Raw genomic sequence first — 12,512 nt, forward strand, 5'->3', positions numbered from 1 at the left:
TATGTCTCAGTCATTTTTAACAGAAGTTCATGAGAGGCTCAGACTTATTGATAAGAAAACCGGTGTTTTCTGTTACTGTCTTTTGTATAAGGAAGGAGTTTGTGGTGTGGATGATATTTATGTTCCAGAGAAAATCAGTGTCTGTAACAACTGATTTTTTTTTTTCTTTCTCCTTGACTTGTCCTGATTGTAACTCAAGAATTTGCAGAAAATGCTTTTATTAGTATGTTCAGAATAGCAATTATATATATATATATATATATAATATCATAGAATGGTTTGGGTTGGAAGGGACCCTAAAGATCACCCCGTTCCCCCCCTGCCCTGGGCAAGGACACCTTCCACTAGCCCAGGGTGCTCCAAGCCCCGTCCAGCCTGGCCTTGGGCACTGCCAGGGATGGGGCATCCACAGCTTTTCTGGGCAACCTGTTCCAGTGCCTCACCCCTCTCCTAGTGAAGAATCTCTTTCTAGTATCTAACCTACATCTCCCCTCTTTCAGTTTAAAGCCGTTCCCCCTTGTCCTATCACTACATGCCCTTGTAACAAGTCCCCCGTGAGCTTTCTTGCTGGCCCCTTTAGGCAGTGGAAGGCTGTTCTAAGGTCTCCCCAGATCCGTCTCTTCTCCAGGCTGAACAACGCCACCTCTCTTGGCCTGTCTTCCTAGGAGAGGTGTTCCAGCCCTCTGAGCATCTTTGCGGCCTCCTCTGGACTAGCTCCAACAGGTCCATGCCCTCTCTATGTTGGGGACCCCAGAGCTGAATGCAGTACTGCACAGGGGGGGTCTCACAAGAGCAGAGCAGGGAAGGAGGATCACCTGCTTGCCTTACTGGCCATGCTTCTTTTTATGCAGCCCAGGATTTGGTTGGTTTGCTGGGCTACAAACACACATTGCTGGGTCATGCTGAACTTCTCATCAACCAACACCCTCAAATCTTTTTCAAGACTGCTCTCAATCCGTTCTCTGCCCAGCTTGTAAATGTGCTTGGGATTGCCCCAGCCAACATGCAGGACCTTGCACGTGGCCTTGTTGTGCTTCATGAGGTTTGCAGGGGCCCACCTTTTAAGCCTGCCAAGGTCCCTCTGGATGGCAAGCCTTCCTTTGAGCATGTCAGCTGCACCACAGCTTCGTGTCATCGGCAGGTTTGCTAGGGGTGCACTCAATCCCAGTGCCCATGTTGCCGACACAGACGCTAAACAGCACTGGTCCGAACAGCGACCTCCGCTTGGACATTGAGCTGTTGACTGCAACTCTCGGGTACGACTGTCCAGCCTATTCCTTATCCACCAAGTGGACAACCTGTCAAATCTAAGTCTCTCCCGTTAAGAGACAAAGATGTCATGCGGGACCAGTGTCAAAAGCTTTGCACAAATTCATTAGTAGCTCTTACTTTGTCCACCAGTGCTGTAACCCCTGTCACAGAAGGCCACCACATTTGTCGGGCACGATTTGCCCTGAGTGAATCCATGTGTTCTGTCATCAATCATCATCTTATTTTCCATGTGCCTTAGCACAGTTTCCAGGAGGATCTGCTCCATGATCTTGCCAGGCACAGAGGTGAGGCTGACCAGCCTGTAGTTCCTCAGGGCTTCCTTCTTCCCTCTTTAAAAATGAGGGTTCTCTTCCCCTTTTCCTGTGTAGTGGGAACTTCACTGGACTGCCTCCTCAAGCACGATGGACAGTGGCTTAGCCGCTTCATCCGCCGTTTCCCTCTGGACCCATGGATGCATCTCATCAGGTCTCATGGACTTGTGCACCTTCAGATTCCGTAGATGGTCTTGAACCTGATCTTTTACAGTGGGTGGTTCTGTATTCTCCCCGTCCCTGCTTTTGCCTTCTGTGACTTGGGCTGTGGGGCTGCAGCATTTGCCTGTGAAGACTGAGGCAAAAAAGTCATCAAGTACCTCGGCCTTCTCCATGTCCTGGGTAACCAGGTTTCCCATTTCCTTCCAGAGAGGGCCTGCATTTTCCCATCTCCCTTTTGTCACTGATGTACCTATATGTTGGGGTCTGCAGCGGGTCTGCAGACAAGTTAGTTGACTTCAAAGACTTAGCCGTGTACCTTTCAAGACAGCCACAAATTGTCAGGTATGTAAACAGGGTGTGAAGAATCGGAACTTAGAACCGCAGCATACGGGCACCTACAGCAACAGCAAATAGCAAGCAAGAAGGACACAAAAACCTATCAGGATCTAACACCTGCACTTGTCTAAGATATATAAATAGTTTGTATAAACAATAAAGGCCATTTTTGTCCGAACCCAGCCACGCAGACATAGTGTTTCTTTTCAATCCACCTCGACTTGCATCACCACATTTGGTGACCCCGATGTGCCTATATGATCCCAGTAGTAGCGCAGCGAGCGGCTGCAAGATCCCAGGAGAAAGTGACACCGGTAAGGTGAGCCACCAGGGACAACATGGGGAGTAAGTTATCTAAAGAAGATACCATGGTGCTATCAATGTGGAAATTAGTATTAGAGAAGCGTGGAATTACTTTAGGTGGGCTTCAGTTAAAAGATATATTATTGTGGGCCAAAACACATGGAGTGGAAATGTCCCCAGCAACTGCTCTTAGTGTGTGGACCTGGGACAATTTAGGATCAACAGTCAGAAGCTCTGGAAAAAGGGGACAAAGAGGCGTCCGGGTTTTTGCCTACACGGGGACTGCTTAGACATGTTGTAGGGGGCTTCAAGAACCCGCAAGATGCAAATGGGGGCTTGCAAAATCAGCAAAATGCAAATGGGGGCTTGAAAAATCAGCAAACTGCGACTGGGGGCTTGCCAAATCTGCAAAATGCAAGTGGAGACTTGCAGAGTCCACAAGACGTGAGTGGGAGCTTAAAGTCAGCAAAATGGGAGTGGGGGCTTGCAAAGTCCGCAAGATGCAAGTGGGGGCTTAAATATTCAGCAAAATGCGAATGAGGGTACATCCTTCAAACCTCTCCTGTATCCCCCTGAATACAGACAAGAGGATGAGGGGGTGGGGGAGGGGGAGAGTCCATGTCCCTTACCAGGCGCCACTCCCCAATGCCCCGAATCCCCTAAATCTCTCCAGCTGCGTCGACTTATACTTAATACCAATTCCGAGGACGACAAGCAGAAACATCGGTGGACCGATCCCAGCCCCCCTGACTCCCTCCAACATTTGTGCCAGCCCACACACCTTCCCCCCTCGGCTCTGGCCCTGCCTGTGCAGGATGGAAATGCTGAAAACCCGGATTTCGGTCCAGCTATGACAACGTTATCAGTCACAGGCAATGAAGAAGGTGGAGGTGGTAAAAATCCAGTTTCCAGTGGTACAGTAATGACGCGCGACCCTCGGCGATTTTGGCAGGCTATAAGAGATGGGGCATTAAAAGACGGGAACTGGGATTTAGTAGAACAGATAGGCGGACTGCTCCTTGATCTTCCTACGCCTTCCACGAGTGCACCGCATGCATATCCTATTGTACTGGGAGATGCGGCTGCTGGTAATCCTCACGTTCATACACCATTTGCTTGGAAAGTAGTACAGGACTTGCAAAAAACTGTTTCTCAGTACAGGGTGACTGTGTTCTGTCACGCGGAAAAGCTGTCTATAATCTACTGTGTTACAGTGGTTGAAATGTATTTTGCTGTTAAAAAAAAATAATTGTTGAATTGTACGGAACAGACAGTGGGTTGTTTTGACATTGATAATGTGCAGTTTTGGTCTCGCTTTGAATGATGTGCAGCTGAGATCCTGCAGCAAAGAGTTAAATAACTTTAAGGGAGTATGAGTAGAAACTAGGATGAGATAGAAGCATGTGAACAAGTAGTTTTAACCTATCACCTTTTAAATAACAAAGTTTGCATAGCATGTGTATTTTTAGCTGGGGGTACAAATTGGTGTGAGTCTATTAATAAAGTGGCACTAACTTAAAAAAAAAAAAAAAAAAAAAACAAACAAAAAACTAACCAACCAACCAACCAAAAAACCAAAAAGGGGGAATGAATGGAATGACCCCAGAGGCACGATTAGAGAAAGCATGAAGGTGTCAGTACGCATGAAAGACCCTCGTACCGGGCATTGGTCGGCACCACATGAATTGTTAACTTGGGGGAGAGGTTATGCTTGTGTTTCTACAGATGAAGGTCCGCGATGGATACCTGCTCGCTGTGTGCAGCCTGAGCTTAGTGTGCTGGATCGTGGGAGCGCTGCTGCTGCCAGTCAACCCAACAAAGATGTGTGGCCTCCTTACTGAACCAGTCCTTGTTTGGCATGCTCTTCCTTGAAACTGACTTGCAAACATTGTTGCAAAAAAGTGAATGTATACAGAGAATGAAAAATCTTACTGAAAGTCTTGATATTTTCAATAATTAAGACCTCTGTATAATGTTAACCCGAAAGAAGTCAATATTGTTTGCACTTTGAATGTCGATAGCTTGTTTGTTAGGCAGTTAAGAATGTGAGTCAAATTTGCCACCGTTATATACAGAACAGAGCAACTATTGGTTTTTGTTGTTGGCTCAAGGACATGGCTCTGAGGATTTTGATGGTATGTGCTGCGTGGATTTTAGGCGCCCCATTGCAGCAACATGTTACCAAAATCTGAGAAAATGTCAGCCTTTTCTGGCATCCATTCCCTCGATTGGCAGTATTGTTTGTTTGCTATTGCCTTGGTTGCCATCATGTTTGCAAGGGCCCTGCAGAACATGGCAAACCTGGTACTAGCTGTTCAAAAACAAAAGGGGGGAATTGTTGGGGTCTGCAAGCGGGTCTGCAGACAAGTTAGTTGACTTCAAAGACTTAGCCGTGTACCTTTCAAGACAGCCACAAATTGTCAGGTATGTAAACAGGGTGTGAAGAATCGGAACTTAGAACCGCAGCATACAGGCACCTACAGCAACAGCAAATGGCAAGCAAGAAGAAGGACACAAAAACCTATCAGGGTCTAACACCTGCACTTGTCTAAGATATATAAATAGTTTGTATAAACAATAAAGGCCATTTTTGTCCGAACCCAGCCACGCAGACATAGTGTTTCTCTTCATTCCGCCTTGACTTGCACCACCACACCTATAGAAGCTTTTCTTGTTGCCCTTGATACACCTGGCCAAATTTAATTCTGTCGGGGCTTTAGCTTTCCTAATCTGAACCCTGGCTGATGGGGCAATTTCTTTGTATTCTTCCCAGGCTACCTGCGCATGCTTCCACCCTCTGTAGGCTTCCTTTTTATGTTTGTCCAGGAGCTCATTGTTCATCCATGCAGGCCTGCTGGTGGTTTTGCCTGATTTTCTCTTTGCTGGGATGCATTGCTCCTGAGCTTGGAGGAGGTGATCCTTGAATATTAACTAGCTTTCTTGGGCACCTCTTCCCCCCAGGACTTGGTACTCTTCCAAGCAGATCCCTGAAGAGGCCTAAGTCTGCCCTCCTGAAGTCGAGGGTAGCAAGCTGGCTGTGCATCCTCCTTGCTGTCCTAAGGATCTTGAACTCGACCATTTCATGGTCACTGCAGCTTGAGCTTCACATTCGCCACCAGCCCCTCCTTGCTGGTGAGAACAAGGTACAGTATAGCACCTCTCCTCATTGGCTCCTCTGTCACTTGGGGAAGGAAGTTACCATCAACACATTCTGGGAACCTCCATGAGGACTATGCTGAGAAAAGATACACTGTTTGGGAAAAAGGTTTGTTTGTGGTTAGCTTGGCTCTCATAGAAGTAGAAAAAAGCATACAACAACCCATTATATTGAGAGGCCCATTTAAAGTTATAAAACCAGTCACTACTGGGACCCTTCCCCTGACAGGGTGGCCCAGAAAGCCTCAGTACGAAAGTGGTATGCTGAGATTGAACGCTATTGTAACACTTTCTCTGTATCTGAAGGTGCTTTAAAAAAAACTAGCTATAAAAGAAGTTGAGAGCCTGGATGAGGGCCAAGATAAACCTGTCTCAGTCATTCAGGTGGCCCCTCCTTTTCCCTGTGAACAGTCAGTTAGTGCTTGGTTTACTGATGCTTCTGCCAAAAGAGAAGGAAAAGTGTGGAAATACCGAGCAGTAGCGCTCCGTACCTCTTCCAATGAGCAAATTATAACAGAGGGAGAGGGTAGTGCACAAGTTGGTGAATTAATTGCAGTATGAAGCGTTTTTCAACATGAAGCACAAACTACTTCTCCTGTTTACATTTATACTGATTCTTATGCTGGATTTAAGGGATGTACCGAATGGCTTCCTTCCTGGGAGCAAAATGAATGGCAGGTTAATAGGATTCCAGTGTGGCAAAAGGAAAAATGGTGAGACATCTTAAGTATTGCCAGCCAAGGGAACTTTGCTGTAGGTTGGGTAGCTTCCCATCAGATAGATGGGGGGTCAGCGGGAGAATGGAATAACTGGGCTGAAGAGTTAGCAAGGCTAGCTCCTGTACAGAAGGACCAGATTTCAGAAGACTGGGAACACCTGTTAAAATGGTTACATGTAAAATGCAAACACACAGGAGCTAAAGATCGGTACTGTGAAGCCCTTGCCCGAGGCTGGCCCGTCACCAGAGAAATGTGTAAAACCTGTATATCAGCCTGTGAACAATGTCGAAGAAGACTTGAAAGGCACCCTTTAGAGGATGACCCTCTGCATTTGAGGGAGGGTAAAGGCTTGTGGAATGCCTGGCCCCTTTAAGAGATCGGGAGGAAAACATTTTGTGCTGGTGGGAGTGGAAATAACATCAGGACTAGTCCAAGTCGAAGCCTTTAACAGGGCTTTAGAGGGAGAACACTTTGAAAGCACTGCGTGAATGGTTTGGAACTGTTCCAAAGCCACAAGAAATACAATCTGATAGCGGTTCTCGCTTTACTGCCAGAACTGTACAGGATTGGGCACGAAGCAAAGGGATTAAATGGGTGTTTCATACCCCCTATTATATGCAAGCTAATGGAACTGTAGAAAGGGCCAATGGTCTCTTAAAACGACTTTTGAAACCTCATGAGGGAAATTGGGATGTCCGCTTGTGGGAAGCTGTTAAAGGTGTAAAAGATAGATGGGGGGTAAACAGATGCCCCAAAATAACTGCTTTTTGCCCAACAGCTCCTTCTTTGATTCCTTCATTAAAGGGACCAAATGATTTAAAGAACCTAGCTCACTTCTCAGGACAACCTGTTCTGGTGGCACTTCCTACTGTGGGAAATGTACCACTGGTACTGAAAACCCCATTGAATGCATGTGCTTGAGACGCCTCCGATGCCCTGGGAAAAGAACATAAGATAAATACCTGCTGGATAATCCCATCATTTTAACCCTTTTTGCCTCAGGGAGGCAAGCTCTGTTGTTTTATTTTTACAGGAGAACTCCGAGGGACACTGAGAACATGAACTATGAATAAATAAAAATTCATAGCCCTAAATTTTAAAATGACTAATAGTAAAATTGGACTGTTAGATGCACTTGGTATAATCCAAAATAACCTTTCTTTGGCTCTTAGTTGTATCCAGGCCCAATTATGGATACAATCAGTGGCTGCCTCAATTATTAGAGAAGGTGAAGGAGGCACTTTTCCCACTGAAATTTGGAAAATAGTTGGGACAGTGCCACTGACTTTGAGAGGAAACTCCAATCCTGGTGGAATTTGGTAAACTTTACTTATAACCCCACCACAAACATTGCCACCGCTTTTGTATTGACAATATCCCATGCATCAATAAATGTAACCTACCCCATTATTGCCTTAGGGTTGAATCACAATGGAACCATACTCTATCCTTTTGAGCATAGAGTATGGGCCCAAAAGGGGGATGAGAAATGGCAAACTATAGATTTGGAATCTTGTATCATGCGGGAACAACAAGGATTTGTCTGTGAAGGCAACACAATCAGAGCTCAGGACGTTAGTTTAGACGCTACACAGAAAATCTGTCATTTTGAGATTCGTCCTGATGATAACCCTGAAACAGTGCTTGTATATATTGGCAAAGGTTGTGCATGTTTGAGAACTGCTTGTAATTCTGTATCTGTAGATAAGGTGATTGTAGATACTAAGAATCATTCAAATTTTTGTGTTTACATCACTGGATGTGACTTCTCCTATTTAGCCCCAGTCATATCTCACCAGCTGTTGAAGTCTAATTATACACTGATTCATGAATTGCAGCCTGTACCCATTGGAAGGAATCTCACCTTGGTAAAACAACTGTTACAGCATCAAGACTTGATCAAGATTCTGGAAAAGGTTAGAGAAAACGGACAGAAAACCTTGATAACTGGCCATCACAATGTGGAAGAAATACACCGTGTCTTGAGAAGAGTGAGAAAAGATGCAGAACATGGATGGTGGAACACACTTTTTGGATGGTCACCGACTGCTACTGGCATCTTGAACAAGTTGTGTCACCCTATTGTTGTCCTTTTGATATTGGTCTTGATCAGTCTTGTTTTGTCAATGATATTGTATGTCTTAAATTGGAGAATGGTAAAGCAATTGACATATCTAACATCTGTAATCAATGCACATATCTTGTTGAATATCCCCTCCAATGTGGACATCCCTAAATCTACTGACACAATGAAAATTGTATAGGACCTAAACAGATTTATGTTTAGTCATTTTTATGAATATCATTTGATTATTGTAAATTGGTTGAGATAAAGATGATTATTTTCCCCTTCTTTTCCTGTCTGTCATTTTCCTTTCCCCTTTTTACTTTCCCTGTCCTCTTTTACCCCTCTTAGAGGATTATATCGCTGCCACATGGTCCTGATAACAATGTTGAGCCACGGGGTGGTGTAAGAGTCGGTCTAAAGAGAACAATATTGTCTCAACATTGCCAACACAGACCTGGAGGTGGAACGTGGTCCTCATGGACACCAAGACACAAAGACCCTGGGAAGGAGAACTGCACAGTACGAGGAGTACTGTGCCGCTCCCTGCCACCTGGGATTGAAGGGAACAACTACAATAAGGCCACATAACTCGGAAGATGGATCACAACCGTGGTCATAACAACGAACCAGAAAACAATACAAAAACACGCCTCCTGTCTGAAGCTACCCGCCTCTAAGGAAAACCGCGCCTCGGGCACTCTTCTCTGGACATGCATGATAACCTGGCTGGAGAAGGCGAAGGCTGGCAACAATCCGTGGACCAGAGGAGGAGCAGGGCCTGTTGCTTGGCATAAAAAGATGCCTTCTTAGCAACTGAACTTTGGAGATCTTCCCCACCAAGGATCACGACGATCAGAAGGACCGGCGGGACGCTGCCTGGACCTGGGACCATAGGGACGCCTTGGACCCGTGAGTGGTAGCTCTACTCCTCTTTCCTTTCCTTTTTACTTTACCTTTTATTCACTTTGTCTTTCTACCTATCGCACGCCGCTTTACGGGAAAACAATAAAATTGTGCTGTTTAATTGAAGCATAACCCCTTGGCGTGGTCGCCTTGATTTTTGCGCTTCGAGATGATAGTTAACAAACCATCATGAGTCCACTGCGTGGACCGTGACAATGCCGTACACACTGAAAATGGGGTATGAGAACCGAGAAACAGAGAATTCCCAACAGGAAAAGGGAGCACCTGCAGGGCTGAATTCAAGACCAGGGGACTGGATAGCTGTCACTGATGCTGTCACCACCACAGGCTACAGCTGTTTGCATCCCATCACGCTGCCCTCCGGTAAAGGTGGCTGCAGCATTTCCAAGGGCACCAGCGGTCCCCTCCCTCCCCATCCCACCCTGCCATGAGGCTGCTAGAGAGTGCACAGAGCTCTGGCGTTTGGGGGCTGCATCCAGCAGGATCGAGATACACAGCCCAGTCCTCAAAATACAAGAAGGTGCAGAAAAGTTGTGCCCCTTGCACAGAGGTTGCTCCATTTGGTCATGAGCAGTCCTGGATGATGATTTCCTCCTACGAAGGTCTGAGCAAGGATCCAGCTGCAGCCCTGTTGCCGGGTAGGAGGATGAGGGGAGCAGGGTAAAAGCATCCCACACAAATTACTCCAGTTCCAGAGCTCACTGCTCTATTCCCTCGCTCCAACAACAGACGGTATCTGCAGCCACAGCCTCCACACCCGTGAAACTAGCTTCCATCAAGCACAACACAGACATTATTACCACAGGTTACTAATGTGGGGTCTCCACAGCACTGATCAGGTGCCAGACAGAAAAGCTGCCCCATGCATTGATGCTCTCCCAGATGTGCCATCCCAGGTATTTCACCTCCCAGCATCCGAACGGGCAGCTAACAGCTCCAACATTTCCAGTACAATCTATCAGTCAGGCTCCAGGCACAAGGGAAAGGGGAAAGCAGTATTTGATAGCATTTGTATTTGGCTCTGTCTCTCACAGAGAGACAATTAAGGCTATTAAATAAACCAATTTATCTTTCTGGGAGCATTCCCCTGGTTAAAGCTAATGCTGAGGAAAAAACATTAGACAGGCCAAAACAATTCATGCTGGGAAGCACGAGGCAGAAGCTCTTGCTGACTGAAATTAAAGCATCGCTGTGCCACACAGGTTAAAAGGAGGAACATGAACTCTCTCATAAATACTGATTTTCTTTACATTAGGGAAAACACTCACACACCCTTGTCAGTTAAAACTGAGCAGGAGAGAGAATAGATAACCAAGATATTTTCTTCCTGGTTTTAATTCCTTTTTGGGGGCTAAGTGATTATTTTCCTCATAAAAGTTAAGACATTTGAAATTACTTTCTACCCCAAACTGAATGGAAAGCTGGACTGCTGAGATCTCTCATGAAGTGGAAAACGAGACGTTAAGGAGTCCTGGATAAAAAAGGCTGAAACTGAAGGTTTCTTTTCAATAGAAAAATAATATTCTGCTAAATCCAAACCCCTTTTGCTTCTGATGAAGCAATAGGAAGAAAAGCTTTAAAAAATTATTGTCCTAATGAATTTTTACCACGGAAAATATCAGTGGAACCATATTTTTCAATTAAAAAAGCCTCTTTACTCTGACATTTCTCATCTGTTTTATAAAGGGGCTTTGGAGAAGGTTGAGATTTTGGAGGAGGAATGTGAATTGATGATTAACCTGGCAGGAGGGCTGCGAACTGTGAATCTTGGAGCTGGAGAGTAGCACTCGAACAGGGCAATTGTGTCATCTTTACATCATTTGTAGGTAGGGAGTGTGGCAAGAAGACTAGTATGAGACATGGGGAGTGCTCTGTTTAAGGGATTTCAGTGTAACTTCAGGAAGGATTTCAGACTGAAGTAACATTGATAGCATGGTTGGTAGCTGTGGGAGAGATGCTTGTCTTTCTGAAGTTAGTCTTACTAGCTACAGTTTTAGCTTATTATCTTTTGGAATTTTTAATCCACCTTTACTAGAAAGAGGGGAAAAAAAAAAAAGAAAAAAAAAAAAAGAGATATCTTGCATACAGGCTGCTGCAAAACAAAGAGCACTTGTACTACACTCTGACAGCCAAGCACCCATGCGTTTCCCTCATGGACAGTATATTACTTCATACCTATAAATAATGCAACAGAGCTGTCTGGAAAGAACTAGCCCATGGTTATTCTGTTATTTGGTGCACACAGAGCTGAGACCTGGGCTCATTAACCTAGGCAACCCAAGAAGGTTATGCAAAATGTTGGCACAGCCCAGCCACTGCCATGACGTGGCCAAAGGAGAGGTGGCAGGAGGATTTGGGCAGGTTATGTGTCCTGCCGCTGAGAGCTTGGACTGATAACAGTGAGCACTGGAGCAGAGCAAGGCTGAAGTGTGGGTCAAAGGGGCAGGACATCTAATTTATGATGCATGAACTGTTATTGCCAAAGTGCCATGTTGTTCAGCTTGTCTGTTTTTCCCTGCAGGAAGCATGCCCATCACAGCAGCACCACGCAGGCTGCTGAGCAGCCCTGGGGCAGTTCAGGGAGATGTCCACTCTGCTTCAAAGCTATTTTATCGCTCCACACATGTCATGCATAACATCAAATCAAACAGCTCCTCACCCTAAGTGACTGCTCCCAGGGGCTCCTTTCCTTCCAGCCTCCTCTCTCCTGCAGTTTCCTTCTCATTTCCTTGCATAAAGCCTCCAGAACCCTCCCTGCCTGGTGCTCTGTAGCCCCACAAAAATCACTGCAATGCCACACAGAGCACACGAGCCTGCCTGGGGACCAGAAACAGCATAATCGCATCGGTGCAGACCTGCACCCAAATTAGCTAGCTGTAATGAGCTGCACGGTTAATTGGCACCACACAGCACTTATGTGCTTGTCCTGCTTTGGGGATTTGAGCTCAGCGCAGAGCCAGACACACCAATTTGTCCAGAGCTCCCTCCTGCTGCTCACCACAAAGTGGTGCCACACCAGCAGGCAGGGCTGCACCCAACAGACACTTCTGTAGGAAACATGGTGTTTCCCTTCCACCATCAGGAACAGCCTGGGACAGACACACTGTCTGGTCTAACTCATTCAGGTAAATGTCTTTTCTCCTCCCCTTGACCCTCAAGCTAGAAGCACAAGGGGGGTCTATGCACCCATATAACCTTAGTACCAGGCTCCAAGGACCCCACATGCTAAACCTGTGCCTACCCAGCTTATACTCAGCTATG

Source organism: Falco peregrinus, unplaced genomic scaffold, assembly GCF_023634155.1.
Source record: "Falco peregrinus isolate bFalPer1 unplaced genomic scaffold, bFalPer1.pri scaffold_29, whole genome shotgun sequence".
In the NCBI taxonomy this organism is placed as follows: domain Eukaryota; kingdom Metazoa; phylum Chordata; class Aves; order Falconiformes; family Falconidae; genus Falco; species Falco peregrinus.